Source organism: Epargyreus clarus, unplaced genomic scaffold (genome assembly GCF_041222505.1).
Source record: "Epargyreus clarus isolate Ecla_fem2 unplaced genomic scaffold, WU_Ecla_fem_2.2 ptg000021l, whole genome shotgun sequence".
Classification (NCBI taxonomy): domain Eukaryota; kingdom Metazoa; phylum Arthropoda; class Insecta; order Lepidoptera; family Hesperiidae; genus Epargyreus; species Epargyreus clarus.
In genome coordinates this window covers 14890737-14913242 of record NW_027332228.1, presented here as the reverse complement: position 1 = coordinate 14913242, position 22506 = coordinate 14890737, and the positions used below count along the sequence as shown (strand labels likewise).

Sequence of the window (22506 nt, the reverse complement as noted above, 5' to 3'; positions counted from 1 at the left end):
GCTTTTATCAATACAAAGAGTAAAAATTGTACCACTAATGTCTATCGTAGAGTCATAAAAATAACGTATTAAAAATTATCTATTAGATTTGTAAAAGTTCTTAGGGATAGTAACGCGTCTATGTTCGTAAATCTAGCTTATAACTGATTTTATTTGGTTACTTAACTTTGTCGTAATTTGGAGTCTATGTTGATTTGTTGTCATTGTCCCAAAATAAGTATTATTTACTTTTAATTAAATTAAATGACATTGGACCTTTACGTATGTAATTTCGAGAAGCCCTTTTATTTGCCGATTCCTTAAGATTTTTGTAGTAAACTAAGGCAAAGCTGTTTGTGGTTCGACTACGGGAAAACGAAACATTCCAACTTAGTCCTTAGGTGGTGGTAGTACTTTGAAGGTGGTAGAACCCTCTGTGGTTCGACTCCGGCACCACCGCCACACCTATTTCTGCTTAATAACAGCAGTGTTAGGCGCTGCTGTGTTCCGTTTTGAAGGGTGTGGTAAGGGAGACATACTTTTCCGAGGCGTTCCAGCTTAGTCCTCAGGGGTAGTGGCGCATCTGTGGCCGACCTCAGGTAGGAATATCTGATCCTCTCTGGGTTGATTACAGATGTCCATGGGCGGCAGTAGCCACTTACCATCAGGTGGACTGCATGCTCGTCTTCTACTCCTATATTATAACGTATTGTTGACTTCGGCCAAGCACACAAATTTATACTCCGTTGATTATAACAGTTCATATGTGGCTGTGACCACTTACCATCAGGTGCATGCTCTAATGGTCCTTTACATTAAAAGGCTACAAGCTTAAAAGACATGCTAACTTAATTAAATGTAAAACGGAAATCTGAAATCGCTAAAAATAACACAGTGCAGTGGAGTCGACCTTTGTCTAATTAGATTAAACGACGATCAAAGAGCTCATTAGGTACGGTTAGGCCCTTTGTACACGAGGAGTTTTGTAGAGTCAGTCGTGATGAAAAAAGTCCGTGTATTGCAACCCTTTTTTAGTTTTATTACAAAAAAGTTTCCCCCAAAAAGTTGATTAGCCTTAAAGCATACTTCACCACGCTGGTCCAATGCGGAATGGTGGTAAAGGAACGATTGTGGCTTATCAATTTCAGATTTCAAAAGAAAAATAAGACTAACAATGTTTAAGGACTACTATCCCTTAAAAACATTCGGAATGGACAGCTTAATATCATCTTCTATGTATTGAAATGCGTCTAAAATATAGCCACTGATGGTCACCCATCCGATTCCCGACCACACTCGATGGTGCTTAACTTTGTAGATTTGTTACGATCTACATTAGGGCCTCGCTCGCTTCAGTGAGTAAAAATCCTTAAAGATTAGGTTATTACTTAAAAACAACTAATCTACAACAACAAAATGTGAAAAGAAATCAAATGTGAAAAATGCAACAAAAAATAAAAGCTGTTAGGTGCAAAAAATAAGGTAAGAGTATAGTTAGGTAAACCAAAAGGTGAGGTAAGTATCACTATTTGCCATATTTACCTTGATGTCTTGTAAGACCTGTAAACAAGTAGACGCATATTAGTTAAAAGTATATTTTAAATCACATTCGCTACATACACTTAGAACTAGGATAATTTTACGATATTTTGATACACTTCATTATTTTTAAAAATAGTTTCAAACGATATATGTTGCCGAAAGTATTTTTGAAAAAAAAATGCGTAGACAGACTTTAATCTTAACATGATTTGACAATTAACAAAAGGGGTTGTGCAATCCTTTTAAGTTCTTGATTAATTAAATAGATTTCACTTAAATAAAAAATATGTAAAAGACTTTTCTTCATTTGTGGACTAATTTTCGGGTTTATAGAGGTAAGCTCTATCATCAGACCATCCAAAATTGGAATTCTAGAATATCTGTGATATCTTCATATTTTTTGCAAAGTTTATCTACACATCCACAATAACGAGCTTTATGTATTATAGTCTAAAGTTTTAACTAATTCTAATATAAGATATGTTTTATGCCTAGTAGGCCAGTAATAAATAACCGACGGTGGTTACAGAAAAATAAATTGAGTATAATGTAACGTTAACAACAGTTTCATGATACTTGAAGCGTGCACAGATAATACACGAGTGTCTCACAGGAACAGCGTGTGTGGTAACGATTTTTTGATTACCCTCGTTTACCCGATAAGTCTTACCACGACCGCATAAACGGCAAGCGATTGACGATATTTGTGCGAAAAAATATTTTTACTAATGTCATTAGTGATTCGATACTCGTACATAAGGGTTTCAAGTTTTGTGAGAGGTTCATAAAACCTGTATGAACCAACTATTTGGGGAGACCTAATCTAGTGTATTGGTTGCAGGTAGAAAGCATCCTTAAAATGGTATATTTTTTTAATTAATATTAATATTTATGTAAATAAATATAAAATTATAAAGTAAAGTATAAAGTAGTTAATGCAAATATTTAAGTATTAAGCTGAAACAGCTACGGCGGTGGTCCTTCTCAAGACAAATCACGAAAAATTTTACGACTTTTTAAATAAATTACTTCTAATATAGTATTAAGGTATCTTCACTACTAACGAATTCGTCATATAAGTATGTTACTTCGCGTAATTGAAACAATTCCATTTATGAAATCTACAATAAGATTTACACTGAATATTCCTTCAGAAATAGTAAAATACGATGATATTTTAAAATGTACAAAAGATAAATACTGTTCGGAATATATTTTCGCAAGTTAACGATATATAAACACGCCACGAAGCTTGTTATTGCAGCTTTTGGAAATACCTCAATATTTGTGAAGCTCCTCCGATATTAATATGAAGTATTGCTTCTTTGGATGAAAGATAAATATACTCTTACCGAGAATAAATGATCTTTGGATGTGTAAAGTAATGAGGAGTATAAGAAAATGAGAATATATGGGTATCATTTTCGGATTCGTTATTAAATTAAAAATTAACATTCAATTAAAGAAGAATACTAAGTATTCAATATATATGCGTATCCGGAGAATATAGTACGGTTCTTTTGAATAAAAAAATACACATTAGACTGGGGTTGCCGTAAAAGTTAGGTACTGTAGCAATAAAAATGCCCTTGGTATTTTATTTGCCATTGCTTTGAGCAATCAACGAATACAATAAATTTAAAACAGATTAAACCCTTTAAATAAAATAATTACATTTCATGGTCAAGAAGGTTAATTGATTTGTCAAAACGGGCCCGCTTGCCCAGATTGTAATATCAATTCTAACCCTAACTCACATTAATAAAAACATCGATCAGCATTAAGGCGTCCTGTCAGCGGTGACAAGTTATCCGGCTGTAACAAGTTACCCGGATATAACAAGTTACCCGGCTGTAAGTTTCACCCGGACCATGTAGGTCAGTTACAAGAAGCCGGGGCTTATTTACCCTTCGACTAAGACATGTCCGGTCAAAGGTTAAAAAACTATATCCGTGAAGGGTCGTCGGTGATAAATGCCGTTCCCAACAAGTTTCCCGTTGCCCGGACTGTAGGTCAGTGCGATAAAAATAAAAAGCGCGATAAAAAATTATGACGAGGAAAAACGATAAAAAGTGACAACATGGTACGCCTGTTCTTTTCTTTTTTATCCGTCTTTAGCGCGGTTTAATAGATACGACTTTATGGTATTTCTATTAAGTAGTACCTATATAACCTAGTGATCTAGCAATTCGTATAAACATAAAACATTGTTAATTATATGAATATTATATTTAAACCTCAAATAAGACGGCTTACTTATATGGGTCACATTTTTGACTAAATTGGAACGCTTGATAAAAGCATGCGTGCCTTACGAAACTCTTCAAACCAGAACAAAGCTCTAACTTTTCGGCACAGGGAAGATGTAGGATAAGTATCTACGAGATAAAGGTGACACGGTAGAACAACCCTTTAAAGAATTTGGAATGCTGAGACTCGGTAGAAATACGTTTTGAAGATTCAGATGCTTAAGTTACTTAACTTAAGCATCTGTTTGCAATCAGAGTTCCCATAGTTTGCAATCAGATCGCTTGAAATTCGATATTAACGTAAACTTGCCACTAAGCCTATTGTAGTAACGTAAAACAATTCATTCACAAACATTTTGTCCTCGAAATTTACTGAACCATTATCCGTATCGTGTATGTATCAGCACTCCCGCTGGAAAGCCAGTGAAAGGTAAACACGACACGTGCAACAAAAACACGTGTCGCGTAAAACGATTGAAATAATCGGATTTCGCGGCGGCAGGCGGTCTGCCCTGCCATTTATCTGCGAACGTGCGGAATATGCATCGGATGTAGAGAGCATGGAACAGAAATGAAATGATACGAAACGGAATGAAATGGGACGAACGAAGTGTGATGAAATGAGATGAGATATAATGTTTTTTTTTTGTATAGGGCTACGGGGGTATTTACAAATAGTTCATTACAAAGGCAAGACATTCGTGTATAAAGATGTTTTATAGTCATATAGCTAGGATTTCTACTACTACTTTTTTACTTAGAAAGATTGTCTGTGCCGCAGTTGCCGTAGAAGAAGACAAATATAAAACACTTCTGTATAGATGTATCTGCAAGGATCGAACCCGGTACCCTTTGCTTATAGACCGACATGCTGCATCTACCAATCCAATTGTAAAAAATCTATTTCTTAATTAAATACGACTTGGGTGGTGTCACAAATTGACATCTTTATACCTGAATGTGACATTTTGAGAGCGGTATATGTCTCACACTCTCACAGAAATACGAAATATCACAACATTCAAAGCAGACTCATATTTAATGATGAAATATCTCATCTAGTATTTGTATATCCCAGTGGCGCAACAGTGTACCCGTCCACGCTTGTTCCCCGGAGATAAGTATATTTCAGCGAGTCGACTCCCGCTGCAACTCGTAGTAAATGAAAGGAAAAGCTACTTAACCTTCCTGCTGTTTACTTTATTTGCAGTTAAACTTCGAATAACATAGAGGTGACTATTATTATGTTTTCGAATTAATGCAATAAAACTAGTAAATGTTTAAGCGGTCCGTGTGTAAGGGACCACTGCCGCCCATGGGCATATCTAATAGATTAGATACGAGTCTTACCTAAGGTCTACCACGGATGCTTTGTTACTCCTGAGGATTAGGTTAGAACGCTTCGATTAAGTATGTTACCCCTTGTTCGCTTACAACACAGAAGCACTTAACACTGCTGTTATTAGGCAGAAATTAGTGTGGCGGTGGTGTCGCCTGAGGCAAATGGAGGATTTTACCACCTTCCCATCCTTCCCCGACATATTCTAAGTACTATAAGTTAAACAGTCATTGGCTTCATTGATGCTATTGGGAGAGGCTCGGAGTATACTCCTCTATACTATCAAAGCAATAAAGAATCGAATACAATAATATAACTAGAACATATTTGTGTTGCGTATGCTAGGGGAATATATTCCACTTTACCACTGCAACGATTCACTACTAGCATTTCCAGTAGAATCTGCGTTCTATTTCAATTCACATGTATTACATGGAGCCGTCTGGCGCTAGTCTAGGCTTTTTGGCTCGTTTTGCGCACACGAGTGGTGTAACTGAAAGGAAAAGTTCACACGTTCCGCACTTTATTACCCGCACTACGTGAGATCTTCTGATAGTAACTACCCTGTTACCGTGATAAATATTCCTTACGTCACCCGTTTTATAAATCGCGGCTAGTGAGTTAAGACCTTTATTTGAGGTTATGTCTCGTATTATCCATGTAAGGTGGACATTCTGTAGACGGAAAGCTCTTTTGAAAAAGTTTGAAATAGAGCTATTAGTAATTATTTAGCAAATATATATTCGTAATAATTTCTACTAATTTTACTTCCTCTCTAAAGTTACTTTTCTAACCAAAATATATTTATACGTTTTCATAATCGCAGGCAAGTCAAAATAATTAGTGAAATAGGCTTGCTTTCACCAATCCACATTGGAACAGCGTGGTTGAGTACTATACAGGCCTTCCCGAGTTGAAAACAAATCAATGCTCAACAGTGGCACACAAAAAGCATTGCAGCTAAATGACAGCAAACAAATACGTTTAGAGATTGGATTGAAACCCATAAGTTCATTGAACTTCAACCCTAATCTTACAAAGAAAAGGATACATCTCACCAGTTGTTTGCCCTGGGGACCGCAGATCCTCTCTATCCTTGAACTTGTAACGCTTATAGGTCTTTCTGTAATCGTCAATCTATATTTTGCGATTTCTTTCCTATATAACTTGTTGCTGCTGCTTGCTGTTACCACCAATATATTCGAGATCATAATGCAGGAGACGCATATTAATTCGAAAACTACGTTGGAACGCCTCGTAACGACGCAGGGCTTTAGGCGTTACAAATGACAACACTATCTATACCACATTACCACCAACTTATCATAATGTGGGACACCCATATTCATTTATTCGTAGTCACTTTGAAGAATTGAAACTTCGCTGTAGCTAAACGAAAGCCTATAAGAATGGTCTTTGAACCGTTGTGGTTGACCGGTCTTGAACCGAGTTGTTTACAAACACGGTGTCATGTTGGAGCCCCGGGGACCGAGCAAGATCCTGTAGCCTTGACCTTGCGGGGCTTACGGAAAATCAGCTTTCACCCCGCAATCCGCAAAGGGATCGGATGGGCTTGTCGCTTGCTACAAACAATTCGCATTTCAATTTTAATGCTATGGTGTTTAGCGGTGTATCATTGGGATTGTTCTGAACAATTGGGTGTTTTGTTTGATGGCTTTCGTGGTAGGACCGGTTTGTAGGTTTGAGTTCGATCTTTTGTATAATTATGGGCTACATGAATCATGTAATACTTTTTAATGGTTTTATAAGAGATAATACAGCCAGATGATTTGTTGCTACTTACTCTACGTCATGTGCATGAGCAACTACTACATAAGAAGAAATATAAATCGTGCAGTTCCATTTCGAGAAAGTCCATGAAAGATATGTTGCTTCTTTTGGGGGTTTATCAAAATTTTATAAGTTACGACTGTCAGACCCTTTAGGTTAAGAAATCGTTTTGCTGTTATCAAGCCATTTTTTATATGTGATCGTGATCCTATATGCAAATCAAATTCGTTGTACTATATGTACTCGTAGCTGGTTTTCTTATAAGATACTTATTTAATTTTGCTTCAAATTGTTTCACACTGAGTCCTATTTAACGTTATATGGGGCAATGAAATAAAACATGAACCAAACGATCTCATAATTGCCGTTTCGTTTGTATCTGTGTGACAAAATTAGTTTAATGTTTGTGCCACTGACCTACCTCAATAAGCTCGTGAGGGCGTGGCCACTCCATAAACCACTTGAGCATGACGTGTGGATCTTTGCTGTATACTACATGTATGATTGAATGACCGAATAAGTTTATAAATACTACGTTATTTTAAATCCATAACAGTATTTACAACATATTATATTATCATGCTATTTGATACAATCCGAATTTCAATGATACGATAATTTTGCTGGCAATTTTTTATGTGTCATTTCGGGCATGGGCCCACAATTGAGGAAGGCCTGATACTCAAACAATGCAGATTGTATTTAGTCTCCAATAAATATTGTATCATTGGACCGAAAATGCTACTAATTATTATCTATTAAGGAGTAAGAATAGTAAGACTAAACATTTTTGTAATATGTCGACTTACATGTTTTAAATTGGATTTTTCAGAATTATTGAGAAAATTATAGCAGTCCCAAAAACTCGATATTCAAGAACAGCCCTTAAACCTTGAAAAGGAAACTACTTAAGTTGTGAATAAAATAGCTTGTTTGTTCATAAAAAAATAAAATGAGTATGAAAATGTACCGAAATATTTGTTATATGCTACTTTTGTTTTACAGATACACTCGATAAATAATGCATATTTTTCTTTGTTGTACACTTTCACGCGCACTTTCAACTCAAAAATGAGGCGCTATTTGCATATCGGTGAAAACGTTGTGGTCGTTTCAACACAAATTATTTTCATAAAATTTTACTTAAAACCTTATGTGGTAAAATATTTTACATATAAGAAACGATACGAGGCTTGAAAATATTACTTACGTATACAATACATTGGTGAAACTTTTGGGGGTACCACCCTTATTCGAAAATTTATCCTATTATACCAGTATATTCTATTCGAAATTGGTAGACATTTGAAACTCATTTAAATTTAAAAATTAGGTCTTTTTATATGTATTATTTTAACAAATCAACTTGAAAGATCGCTACAAATTAAAATAAAAATAATTTCATTTTGTAATTTCCACCTAAATTTGATTCTTGCTACTTAAATATATCTATTGCTATCTAACTTTGCTCTATAACGAAAATAGAGTTATCGTATGAGAAGATAATCTTGAACTCTACAGTAATCAAATTGGAGAGCCACCGATTCAAAGTTCGCGAGCACGACAGCGCAACTGCAAGCAAGTCGCAGTTATCGATCAGTCCCCGATACCTTCGGCAATGCTGCTTCTTAAGTTTTGCTTGCAAAATTTAAGCAACGTCTCTATTATTCGTCTTATGATTGTATAAGATTCTGGTATTTAAAAGATAACTGATTGCCAGATTTTCTCGATTGATATCTTGTAACCATACGCTAGTAGGTATGTAATTACTTTTGTACGAAGTAATGCATTTTATTATTTTTCTAAACTTTTAACGAGGACATTTCTTGTAGTGATTAAAGTAACAAACGCAGCCCATTTTAACCCATATAGTTCCTGAAACCATCGTCACCTATAATTAACACTAAGAACATGAGTTCTTCTAGTTAATAGTGTGTTGCTATTCTGAAAACTACTGGAATGATTCATGTACTAACATAACATTGAGAATAATAACAAAGGTTTATAACTAGGTTTCTCCGGAAATATTTGTATGCCAGCGCGAAGCAGCGGGGAGCGACTATTTAGAACACTGTAACCTACTCTTAAAACAAATAAATGAATAATCATACATCTGTTTTAAAGCCACTATTTGTGTGCTTGTGAATCATTCAAAATAATTAAACTGATTTTAGTTAGCGCATCTTTTGGATTAAGTGAATAATTTTGAAAACCAGATGCGCGTATCTCGTAAGATGACTAAGATAGATGCAATGGGTTATTTTTTCCATCTATTCAGGTCGTTATATCTCAGGTTAAGTAAATAAAAATAGGAACTTCTTAAAATATACCTTGATTTATCTAAAGCACGGGCTCTTATACATGTGAAGGGTCTATTAATTTTGTCATTAATATATCAAAATTTAAACTGTCAGATATTAATCACCTTATGAAACCGCGTGGCATCGCATGTGTTTATAGTCGCCTGTCCTGCTAGGTACGGTGTACACATTTATTCAGGACAATTAAAGGCTAAAGTATATAAAAATCGTAACTTCTTGAAATAAATTTTGATCTCTCTAAAGTTCGGATGCCATACATACGAGAGGTCTATTAAACTGGTCATTAATTTATGAAAATTTAAATTGTCAGATTTTCGTCACCTTATAAAATAAACTTTGCAAACGCGGGTGAAACCGTGTGGCATAGCATGTGTATATTGTCGCCTGCCCTGACGTTGTCTAGGTACATACACAAGTTATGTATCCTGTCGCGGCAGACGGCGCGGCGGCCGGCGCATCTCGGCTTATTTTAATGCGTTTGTCCTGTCGTCTGCTACTTGTTACTACATTTAGTGTTGCCAAGATTATCAATTTTGTTAGAGTTTTAAAGCGTATGCCTGACACTTTATCTGTGTACGTCAATTTCATTGTCAGTTTCAAAAACATTTTTCTAACATTACTATATGCTCACTTACATGATATTAAACCTTAACAGATATTTATCGGTTCTATACATATTTTATTGAAGAGTTTATAGGAAGTTAAGGCAATTATTTAGGTGGTCCTCGCATCATTACCAAAAACTCGATTTACTTAGTAGACTCTTCTACCTAATTCAACTGCTACACTCTTCTATTCGGATCATTGCCAAAACACTATTATTAGGCGGAAAAAGCAGTGCTACTGCTTTAACCAAGAGAGGTTCTATTTCCATCTAAATGTATGATGCTTCACCTTGCATTTTTTTATCACAATACACACGATGCAGCGAGTGAGAGAGCTAATTGCAGTTGATATGACTCGTAAAGTCAATTAAACTCCTCGTGAAAACGCGCGGAATTAAAATTTACGTCCGCCCGTAAAAGCTCTACCTATGTAGAGACGCAATGCTTTTACGACGCGCGGGTATATGCTATTAATAATTTTGTTTGATCAAAATTTTAGTACTCTACAACGATAGGGTATATACCCATTGATGTAATGGTTCACTGTTGTAGTATAGAATTATTACAGTTAAATATAATGTAAGTTTAGCCTTTGCATAATAAGTTGATGTTGTTAAGTTTCAAACTCTACAATTTCATAGTTATATATTTTAATTTTATACAATATTAGAAGCATATGCATATGTTTTACTAGAGTTTCAAGCTAATAGCACTAACATTTCAATTTTAATTTATATAACAGCGAGGTAAAACGTACAGAATTAAAATTTATGTAGTCGTAAAAGCTCTACATACGTAGAGCTGAGGTAGAGTCGCTACAGATACGATGCTCGCTTTTACGACATATACGATATTAATTATTCGTTGACCCAAGAATTTTAGTGCTTATCCAAGCGCCAGAAATAGATAAAACATTATATGAGATGCCCCATTCACTCATTATGTATTAACTATTAACATCTTACTATCGTTTATGTATTGGCTATTAACATTACCATATAATATCTTGTTAAATGACTACTTTTATTGATATAAAAATGTACAAAAATATCTGTCTGACATTCTGTAACAGACATAAGTAACAATATTAGATCCAATTAGGGTGGGTTCAAATGACTAGGGTGTACAGTAGTAATCTGGTTTTTAGTATGTTATGGTATGCGTGTCTGCCCATAAGTACACTAGGGGTTCAAACTTGGTCCTCAAGGATGTAACTGACAGACTGAAGCTGCCTTCGGTCTGTCAGGGACATCCTCATATTTTATTTCCTATTTTATTGGTACTCATATTTTATTTCATGTTGCTTATATATTAATTTAAAAAAAATATGTATTATGACCACATGATAATTATTATGTACATAAAGCAGGTAATTTTTATTTCACTAACAAAACAGTGTGTAAGCCTACGCGATGATACTATGAAATGTACTACTAAGTACTACACAAAGTATGAATGACATCCGTTTGAATACAACACGGCAAGCATTCCCATTGAAAAGTGAAAATATAGCTTTCAACGTATGCCGAAAATCCAATTAACTCGCGTACGGAGCCGTCGGTACTAGCAAATTATCGATTTTCACTTTTATACGGACGTAGGGACACGGTATTGAATACAAAGTATCGATACTGTACTCATAAGTAGTATCGAAAAATAACTCGTGAAAGATTCGATTCTTCAAAATAGATAAAATTGATGTCAACTTCACGGGTGTCTTTCAAATAATCATTTTGACCTTTTTTGTATTGCCATCAAATTGCAAGGACTATTTTAGAAATACAATTGTTGCCATGGAAACACAGGTTGCCACGAAATTTTGTGCAATTCTAGAAAACCTGTTTTCCCGACTATTTCAAACACATCCCGCATGATGTAGCTGAGTAGCCAACACAATTTTAGAAGCTACATTACCATAAGCAGCCAGGAATTATGTGATAAAGATTTTTTCAATACAATACCTCTCACAAAGTACTCAAGTATCGGTATCGAAAGAAAAAGTACTCGATAACACAAAGTATCGATACTTTATAGGGAGGTTACCGGTCGTCTGGTTTGTTTAAAAATAACTTCGCTTTGCAACCGTGACTCACTGTTCCTTTATTCAACATATCGTTATCTTAATAACTTATACAATAACATTACTTTGTTTTACAATAAGCAATTATGTAGATAGGACAATGGATATGTACGTGATAGGCGCTTATTATGTTTAAACAAATGGGTGTATGCTCAGTGGTTAACTTCGACTATTATTATGAATTTTATAATATAGGAAGGTAATATTTAAAATTATAAGAAGAATTATAGGTAATACTTAAATTATAGGAAGGTAATATATTTATTTAACATTTTGTCTGGCTATAGTTTAAGTGATAGTTTTTAAAGTTGCCAATTTGTCGCTGAAGTTATTGAACAGTTGCTTATGCCTCTGTTGCTCGGGCGTCCAATTTGTTGCTTGAGCGTTTGACGACCGGTACATTATTTTTTTCGAAAAGTATGCCCACAGTAGATTGTCTACGCTGTTGCATAGGTGCAAGCAACTGAAAAGTCGCTGAGCAGTTAGATACTCGTAGCAGTTCGATTGCAGTTTTGAGAGTTGAAAAATAAAAGAAAATTTGTTGACAAAAAGAGAAAAATGTACCCAACGATTTTATCTTTGTCTGTTTATATGTAGATTAATTAAATATATGTGCTTATGTAGTTAGACGGCCAATGTCGGCAGAATCACCCCCGGCGGTCCAGTTTTGTCCAAAGTTATAATATAACTCCGCGAATGTTTGGTATGACAAAATATTGTAGTTACGAAAGGATATCGAATTAATTTATACGCTTTACTGTCATATTTCTGGATAAGCTAACTTCATGTCTCACAGATAGCCTAGATAGTAGTGACAGTAGACCCAAGTGTACATACATAAGTTTGCTTTGTCTATTTTTATCATCTAACCTTGTACTACAAAGATTGTCTCGACATAACTGTCGAGCTTGCGTAAGATCCTATAGATCCTTTAATAATCCTCAATAACATTACACAGTATATTTTCCTATTTTTCTGTTTTCTGAGAAATTGCCTTTTTGGGTCTCTCATTTCATCGGGTCTAAGACAATCCCATTTTTTCAGCTAGACTAACATTTAAAACCGAATTTTCGATTAGATTAAACGTTTTCCAACACTAGCTTGTAAGAACATAGATAAGATTAACCCTTTTGGTTGCTTTTCTGTTAGTGTTATTCGGTTGCATTTTTGCAAACGCTACCGCAGTCGCGTGCGGACCACGTGTTTTTATTTACCACACTATCAGTGAGCCGGCATAACGCACGATCGGCGAGTTCTCAATGAACGAGGCCAACCGAGAGTGACCTAAATTTTTATTCGCCACGCGTATGTAGGTGTCGTCACAACGTGTGGCAACAGTCCATAACCGGGACGAATGCCCCACGCGTCTACTTTTTAATTTTAGAACGCTATCAACCTGTTTAGCGGCCATTATGTTTTTGCGCTGCGTTCGTAATTAGCTACGAAAATTCGAGGACAGACTAAAAATGTTAATAATAATTTGAGGAAAACTTACATAATAATGTCGTGTTATGAAGTAAACTAAAATAAATAAATGACCATGTAGCGCGATACAATTCGTAAACGGGTCGTGAGATAAGTTATCTATGGTTGTACTATCCATATTTACTATGTTATGTCAACTTTACATCGTGATAACGTGAGATAGTCTATGAATCAAACCCGACGGAATTTAAGTTCAAACGTTGATAATCGAGCCGTTTGGTAATAATACGAAAATTATTTTTGTGGCCTTTTATCTTATCTGTTATTGGAGAAATGTAAAGCTACTGTCGATATTTTCACCCATTTTTAATAACACGAAAATTAAATTAATTTTAATATAAAATAATGTTGTGTTTAACGGTTAAACCATGTTTTGTTGTTAAGCGAGCTCTTTCAAACTGACTCGTAATAAATACAAAAAAATCTAAAAGAAAAAAAATTGTAACAAAAGAATAAAAAATGTCCCAAAAAATACAACTTCGCTCATTACAACTAATTTAAAATCCAAGCGAAGATTCGCATAATATATTCAATTGAGTCTGCGCTGTATATTATTACAAAAATAAGCGATAAACTGGAGTATTTTAAGAAGACCTTGACGGAGTTAGTAATCTACACGATATACCTACTTGATTTTACACTGGGCCCCACAAAGTCATGGAAGGACAAATGATTTTACCGGGCGAACATGATTCATTCATGAATGATGCAATTTTTAATGAGAAATGTAATCATTCGCTCTAATAATATAATTTTTGTATGAATAACTTGAAGGTGATAAAATTCTTGATTATATTTAATTTCTGCCTTAACTATGATTGTTCTGTTTCCCATCTAAATGGTGTGGTAAGATAACTATCTTAATATGTAATTACATGAGACATTACTATTTTATCCATAAAGTATTTTGGTTTCGTATAGTCTGTCAATAAGAAGTTAACCGAATTATTTTATTTCTATCTTACTGAAAGGTACTTACTCAATGAAAAGGAGTAGGTGTTCGAAAAGAAGAAATAGGTAAAGGTATCTTATTGAAAAGTAATGAAATGTGCATATTTTTTTATGTCAAGTAAAATTGTTTGTTGTAATTTCATAAATTTCAGAAATAAAAAATACTATACTCCCTCGTATACTATTTTTATATGCGTCTAATATTCTGTTAAGGGGAATATTATTTCCAAAAAAGTCACCGTCACTTGTTACTTTGGCAACATCACGAGTGCCGCTGATGACCGCTGGTGTCTTTGCTTAGCAGGAGTACTTATTTGAAGCGCTCTTCCCACTAATCCATTATTATAACATCACTAATTGCAAGATAGTATCCTATGTAATTTCTATCATACACGAGCCCAGCGTTTAAACTATGTACTCATTGCATGTAATAATGTATAATTTTAAGCTACGGGGTTCCGTAGAGCTAAATAATAGGGTAAGGAGAATTTCTTGCAGGAATCTATTTTAAAGTCAGCGTCTAGCAATTTGCTAGGACAAGATTGCATCGGTACGGTATAGGTAACCGGAACGCCCAGCAATTAATCTTTTGCAACAAAAAATGTTCTTCCCCGTGATTTTTTTGAGATATTTTGAACACTATAACTTATAAACAAACGTTGTGAGATTTTTAATATAAATAATTGGCAAATAAAAACGGATTTATGACCTAGATATATTTTTGTGATTATACCGGAATCACTAAAAACAATATTTTATATATAATAAAATTATCTCTTAATAAAATGACTTGTAAAAATTCTTCAAGCTTGTACCGTTTTTCCTTGATCGTTAAGAAAATGAAATATTGGCATTCTTGGCATCGTCACATTCAACATGATTTGCCACAAAAAACGTTTTCCACATAATATGAAATATCATTCGTATCTACAATCATTGTGATCGCAACGTGTAACAATAGAGTTATAAAAAATATTTATTTTTTGTAGGATTTTTACTTCTTACATTGACTTTATCTTAATGGTAGTTATGACCAAAATGTTTTGATTGGTACCGTACTTAACAATTCATAAGTAATCGGACCGCCTAACAATTTATAAGAAACCGGAACTCCTAACAATTAATACTTCTTATCTTTTCTATTCTTTCCGTATATCTTTACCTTGGTGTTGAATAAAAATATTGTAGTCGTATTGTCTGTGCATAATCTCAAGCGTAATAAGTAGCGATAACAGTTTTAATTAACAGTACTTAATAAATGCAATTTCTGTTATAATAGCAGTGTGTTGCTATGGTCAAATGGGGTTAAGTGTGGCAGGCTAAATTAGTTTATGTTGTTTTCTAATTTAGTTTTAAGGGATTCTACACTGCATTTATGTCTTTGAATAGTTTATATTAATTTTCGTCATGGTAAGGAATTTACCGGATGGTATAAGTATTTTGTGAAATGAAATAAAAAATATACAGATTTTTGTTCAAAACAGATATATAACTTATTTTAAATTAGGATTGTTTTCATAGTGGAAATAAAAATTAACAATTTGCCTTTAAATTTTTAAAACAAAAAAAGTCATGATTAACATTATTTTAAACGTAAATTGAGTTAAACTAGTGCATAATTTTACAACTTTCAATGTAGAAAATTGTACAAAATCTATACAATAAATCTATATTAATTCTATTACATATTTTTATGCAATTTGTAAGACAATAAAAATACAATACAATGGACGTCCATCAAAGATCGTCTCTCACGTCGTATCGCTCTACATCCATCGTTTCTCGCGTGCCGCGCGGAGTATTGACCTTTACAATCTCTACGCGATTTGCCGCCATTCAACGCACAATACTATACTCTACAACTTTCTATTTATTGTAAAATAAATTTATTTTACATATTTAAAAATTACAAATAACCAACCTGTCAAAATATTTAGTCGTCCGAAAATCCAAGAGCTGGCTGAACACAAATTAAAAAAAATAAAACATAAAGCACAACACACGCGGCGTTCGAAGTCCGAATTTGCGCGGGAAGCGTACAAATAGTGATGTACGTGATATACGTTCGAGAATCGATTGTACCGTGAACCGATGGTTACGTAAGGCGCGTGGTGAGCCGGCGTCGTCGCACGTGACTGGCGGCCGTGTGACGGACGGAGCCCGCGGCACCCGCCCCCGCCGCCCCGCCACACACACACGTATACCAGACGTTTGATAAACAAATTACAAATTTGAGATACCTATAGCAAGCTCCAGCTTTAATAGCCTATTACACAATAAGTTTATGCTACGTGTAAACAGGTTCAAGCGATCTTTATTCGTAACCATAGAGTTGTTTAGATTGCTGTAATCTGAATTTCTTGAAACAATTTTATGGTCGAAAACTTTTCTATTTCATTATAAACCTTGAAAATAGCTTATCTGCATCAGAATTTAATACAGAGTAATCACAGGACACAAAATTCTTTAAATTAAAAATGATAATGATTAGTGAACAAAAAATAATAATAATATGATTAATGATAACGAGTAAATTATAATGAATTTAATGAAAAAAAGTAAAATCCGAAGCCACGGTCATCCGACTATTTTCACGTACAAATTCCGTACAAGTTCCGCAATCCTAGAGTAAACGTTAGTTCCATAAAATATAATACATCGATAGCGGAAGCAATTTAAAGAATCCAATCAAAGTGAGCCAGACTATTCGATAGATGGTACAGATGGACGAGAGGACGGGTCACGGTACGTCGGGCCGTTTTCCGTATCTCTCCCTCGCGTGGCGCGCGGCATCCTTGTCTACGGCGAGACGTACTCACATCACTACAGACAGGATTGATAATTATGTTGTTATGTATTTAAAATCCCCTACGTCGTCTCTTGGCTTACCTCGACCGTTCCAGTAATTGCTAGTTCTAATCTGAATCTCATTTGGAGCTTTGCGTAAAGATAACGTTATTTACGTTCGTTGGATTGTTTTTTTCTTTTTTGGTACAATTCAAGGTGAAGGTTGGATTAGATGGCATCACGCCATACTTTAGTTTACCTCGCAGCACTGTTTCTCTATGTAGTGATATACATGAGGCATTCCATTTAAGTATTTGTTTGGTTAATGTTTTTTTTTCTATACGATTGGAGTACCAAACGAGCATGCTTTCAATGTGGTGGTATGTGGTCACTGTGGCTGAAGAAAATATATAAGCAACTCTATATAAAACAAGTGTTCTACGTGAAGCCGATCTAACACATTGCCACATCTAAGAACTAACATTGTCGCCTCATATGTTAGCAACCGCTTAACCGAAACACAACACCTGAAGAACTTTGTATAAACCTTCAATAGCAAATGACCGGATACATTTCACATGATGGTGGACTAGTCACAGTCGCTCATCTCTATGTAATCTATCTCTAATAAGACTGAAGGCTTACTTGAGTTAACGATACTACCCTAGATGACTTAATTGGAACATAGCATCGTTTAATACTGCTGTAATAGAAGGTGCTATAATTTCTTAAATGTGGTAGAACCCTTTGTGGTTCGACTCCGGCGGCACCATCGCCTCACCTATTTCTGCCTCATAACAGCAGCGTTAAGCGTTCCTGTGTTCTGGTTTGAAGGGTGTGGTAAGGGAGACATACTTTTCTGAGGCGTTCCAGCTATGTCCTCAGGGGTAGCGCGACATCTGTGGCCGAACTCAGGTAGAAATATCTAATCCTACCTGGGGTTGATTACAGATGTCCATGGGCGGCAGTAGCCACTTACCATCAGGTGGACTACATGCTCGTATGTTACTCCTATAATATTAAAAAAGGGTATGGTACCTCATTGTATCGCCGGAAATGACCCATAAAGGATTTTACTCCCTTAAATAAAAGTCCGGTCATACTCAAATTGTTCATCCTTCCATACATCCATATATCCTTAAAATTTATTACCTGTTGTAATAAATTAACGATATAATTCAATATCGTTTTGTAATTACTTACCTAAAACATGAATTTGTACCCTATTTAGACAGATACATTCCCATTCAGTACTACTGACGTATTTAATGCCTTTGCACCATAATACCTACTGGTACAGTATCTAGCGGCTATAGGGGCTAGATTAGCAAGGGGTGGGAATCGATTAGCGATTCAGGTACATTAGTTAGGTGGCCACGTTCGTCGGAACTTGATAAATGGACCGCCGGCGGAACCAATAGCCTTCGCCGCCTGTTAATTATACAATTTAATGTGTTACATTTCTTTAATTCTTGTTTTAACTGTAATAATTCAGCCTGTGATTACAAGTACGTACTAGTCATAAGTGTATATTGACATCACGGTATTTTTGGTTGCACGGTAACTTAAGGGTCTCCTATAAGAACAAGAAGGGCTTAGGTCACAGTTCCCGCAGGTCGAGTTTGGAATTATAGATATTAAACATCTTTGAAAACTCTATGTACTCGTACCTATTCCTTTACCGTTAAAACATAAGATCATAAAATTTGAGTGTCCACGTAACTTCGAAAAGCAGACGTGCTACGACAGTGAAATCCCCAAACACCCTCTAAAACATTGGAACTCATACTACTTGCGTCCGTTATTAATATTTAATCTATCCAATGTTTTCCCTACCCCAATCGAAATCACAACTTCCGCTTACTACTTTGCCTAATTATTCGAAAAATCTCTAAAGCAATCCTACGAAACTAAAAATTTCTTCAGACAAAACAACTAAATCTGTGATTAGAAGTCGTTCTCATTACATAAATTTGTTTTCATATAGATACACAAAATAAGGTTCTACGACCCTTTTTCTAAACTTCCCTTAATGAACGATTAATAGCAACGAATTCCGTAGCGGCGTAGCGCATCGTAGCCCGTTCGGCTACGCGGTGCTTATGCAAAAGAGGCCAATATTTCATCGCCCCGTGTCTATTGCAGGCTGTATTATCATAACAATCGCTTACACTATGTACTGAGCGTTATCCGAGGCTATGCGCATGCAACATCATCTGCATACGAGTTCGCCGACCGCGTAGCGTTGAATTTCTGGAGCAATTTGTTGCTTGATAAATGGATTGATCTAGAAATCGATATTGTGATATGTTATCGATGATTTGTAATAGTGTTACTTTAAAAACCTAAAAGTAGTTCAAGATGTTTCATTTGTGTGGTTCTTTTATAAAATCTTAAAAAAGGTTAGTCTACATCACAAAGTCAACTGTCTTCTACGGATTTTCTTTGAAAAAATGGATATTAGCTCTCCAAAGCGTGATCAGTACCCTTACCATGAGTTTTTACGTTTTGACAAATATAACTGTTTTGGTATTTGTTTATGTATTGGCCCATACAAATTCCAAGTTCTAACACAATCCGCTAGGGGCGCTGATTGGAAATAGGAATAATTGGTAGGGGTACAGGTGTACTTAACTCTAAGTATACAATATATTCTAACTTATCCCTAAAGTGTAGCAAAACAGTTGTATCTAATCTTAAGAAGAATCCGATGTTATTTGAGATCGATTACATATGACATACATATATTTGAAACCAAATATCCATGACCGTAACACCCCCTAAAAGTGAATTTTTCATTTTCTATTTCAATTTCATATAAAAAAATATAGAAGCAACTCTTAATCGGGAGATCCGAGATTGCCTAGCAATAGAACAAAAATGGATTTAAAATTGCGTAACCTAAAACAAGGAATCCGTTTCCACAATAAGAAATACCCGTTGTATTTCAAAAGATCTGGCTTAATGTCAAGTGGAGTCGTTCCGTTTATTTTTATTCCAAGGTCAGGGACGTGTGTTGTTAAATATGAAAAATATTCTACAAGATGAATATTTTTGTTCGCGTAAGTATATTTTGTAGCAGTGATCGCTTAGTGTGAATCTCGGTCTTATAATAAGGGTTCAAGGTTCAAATCCGAAGGACAATCTTCAATTTCTAAAAGGTAAGTGCGTATTGGAAGTTAGGTCTTATAATGGTTGAAAAAATATCGCAAAATAACTTGAGAGCTTTCAGTAAAAGGTCCCAAAAATCTCCCAAATATGACGTCACTCGGTCTACCTAGTTAAGTATATTTATACCGTAATAGACATCCCAAAAGATGATATTGTGGTAGAACTATTATGGTACGACTGAGGAGGTACCACCGCTACACCTATTTTTGCTTAATAACAGCAGTGTTAGGCGCTGCTGTGTTCCGTTATGAAGGGTGTGGTAAGGGCGCCATACTTTTTCGAGGCGAGCCAACTTAGTTCTCAGCGGTAGTGGCGTATCTGTGGCCGACTTCAGGTAGGAATATCTAATCCTATCTGGGTTTGTACAGATGTCCATGGGCGGCAGTAGCCACTTACCATCAGGTGGACTGCATGCTCGTCTGCTACTCCTATATTATAACAAAAAAACATGATGCTACTACTGATCTAAGACCTAAGGAGGGGCAACGCATCTATGATCAGTTTCAGGTAGAACCCGTGTTGTATACGAAGTTTGTTACAGATCTCCACTTGATATTTAAATAATTCAAATTTGGGTACATTTGAACTAAAACCAACTCTAGCCAACTATATTGACGTGAATGCAATTAATGAGGGTATTTGAGTGCGCGAGCAGGACGGCAACACCACTCAATATTATATTGAACAAGTTTATAACTACGTGTATTAGACGAACGAGTTCGTACAACGTTTTCTCATTTCCCGGGACGAAACTTTTCTAATATTATAGTTTCATTCATATTGTCGGTAGTTTCCCAGAGTTTTCTTTCGTGGAAAATGAAAGACTATTTCCATAACTATTATTTCGCTTTTATTGCTTCGCCAGTTTCTTTTGCTTCAAATAGATTTGTTAAAGTTAGAAGTTTTCTACTTTATCGTTCGGAAATAATGTTTGTTCTTCGAAAGTGTTAAGCTACACTATTCCTGAGGAAAATATCAGTCGCTCGCCGTGTGTGAAGTTTAACTATTTTTCTCGCTGTATCGAATCTTTAATCATGTGCTTGAGCTTTGTTTGAAATTCTTTATTTTGATATTAAGGAATAATGGTCATATGAGTTTAAAGTTTTATCACATTTAAGGGGTTATCGAAATCATTTATCGATTATCGAAAAAACATCATGACGTGGAATGCTCTTTATTATAGTCATATATTAAACATAATATGTTACTTTGATAAGTAGTGATAGCTTAGTGTGCTTAGTTATGGCCTGTACCCCTCTCACTAACAGAGGAGATCGTTGCTTATTAATGAGGCAGTAATGAGTCCACGATGACGATGTTATTTGGATAAGTTTAGAGAGATTTTTTCAATCAACACAAAGTTATATTAAAATCGTAATAATCTTCTATAGTCCTTACTTCCCAAACATCGTCATTTCATAGTAATGTATAAATCTAGGTACAATTTTAAGCAATTGAAGCTTACCTAAGTTAACTTTTTAAATTGTTAGCTAAAAACGACTAAGTATAAGCTCCATCTTGCGGGTGCCGGCGGAATCGTGTAAATCAGAATGGTCGTCCTATGATTACCGCCATTACACAAATTGTAGTGATCACCATTGTCTGGTTACAACATGTACTTACAGAGAATTACTATTCTTTGCTAGTTTATAGTTAAGACGAATAAAATACCATGGTTTTGTCTACATTGATTTTACTATGTTGTTTTATGTTTAAAATTATGTTACAAAATTTTGTATTTTGACAAAACTTTAGTGTTTAAATGAATAAACAGAAAGTCCAAGACATCGTATGGTTTTTAATAAATATACCAATTTTTTAATTCAAAATGAAGACAGTGTGAAATATATATATCGAAGACTAGCATAAATCCTCCTGTCGGGGGAATCGAACATGGGTCTGATACTATAACAACGTATACAAGAGAACAAGTACATAATAAATAATCAAGTAATATGAAAATAATATTTAAAAAAATGTTATACAAAAACTAAAATTAGATTTCATACTTCAATTAACACTGCAGAATCAAAATATTTGGAACTTAATTTGTAAACGAAGACTGAACGAAAGTAGCTTGTACATAATTAATATGATCAAAGGAAACAAAATTTTGAGAGAAAATAATAGACAGTACCAAGAACATGATATAAATAGCGGAATGAAGATTGAATTGAATGTAAATGTTGATTTTTAATTATGTAGA

The 22506-nt window shown here is 34.9% G+C and overlaps 1 protein-coding gene across 3 annotated transcripts in view; it reads right to left on the bottom strand.

The window, feature by feature from the left end:
• Tet (Ten-Eleven Translocation (TET) family protein) overlaps positions 1 to 22506 on the bottom strand; it is a 152244-nt gene that overhangs the window by 32289 nt on the left and 97449 nt on the right. Inside the window, exon 1 of one of the 3 annotated variants that reach the window (XM_073085003.1) lies at positions 1522 to 1534. The exons of the other annotated variants lie outside the window; for them this stretch is intronic. The gene's annotated coding sequence lies outside the window, so the exon portion shown is untranslated. Of the gene's footprint in view, positions 1 to 1521; positions 1535 to 22506 lie in introns of those variants that run through there. 3 annotated transcript variants of the gene reach the window in all.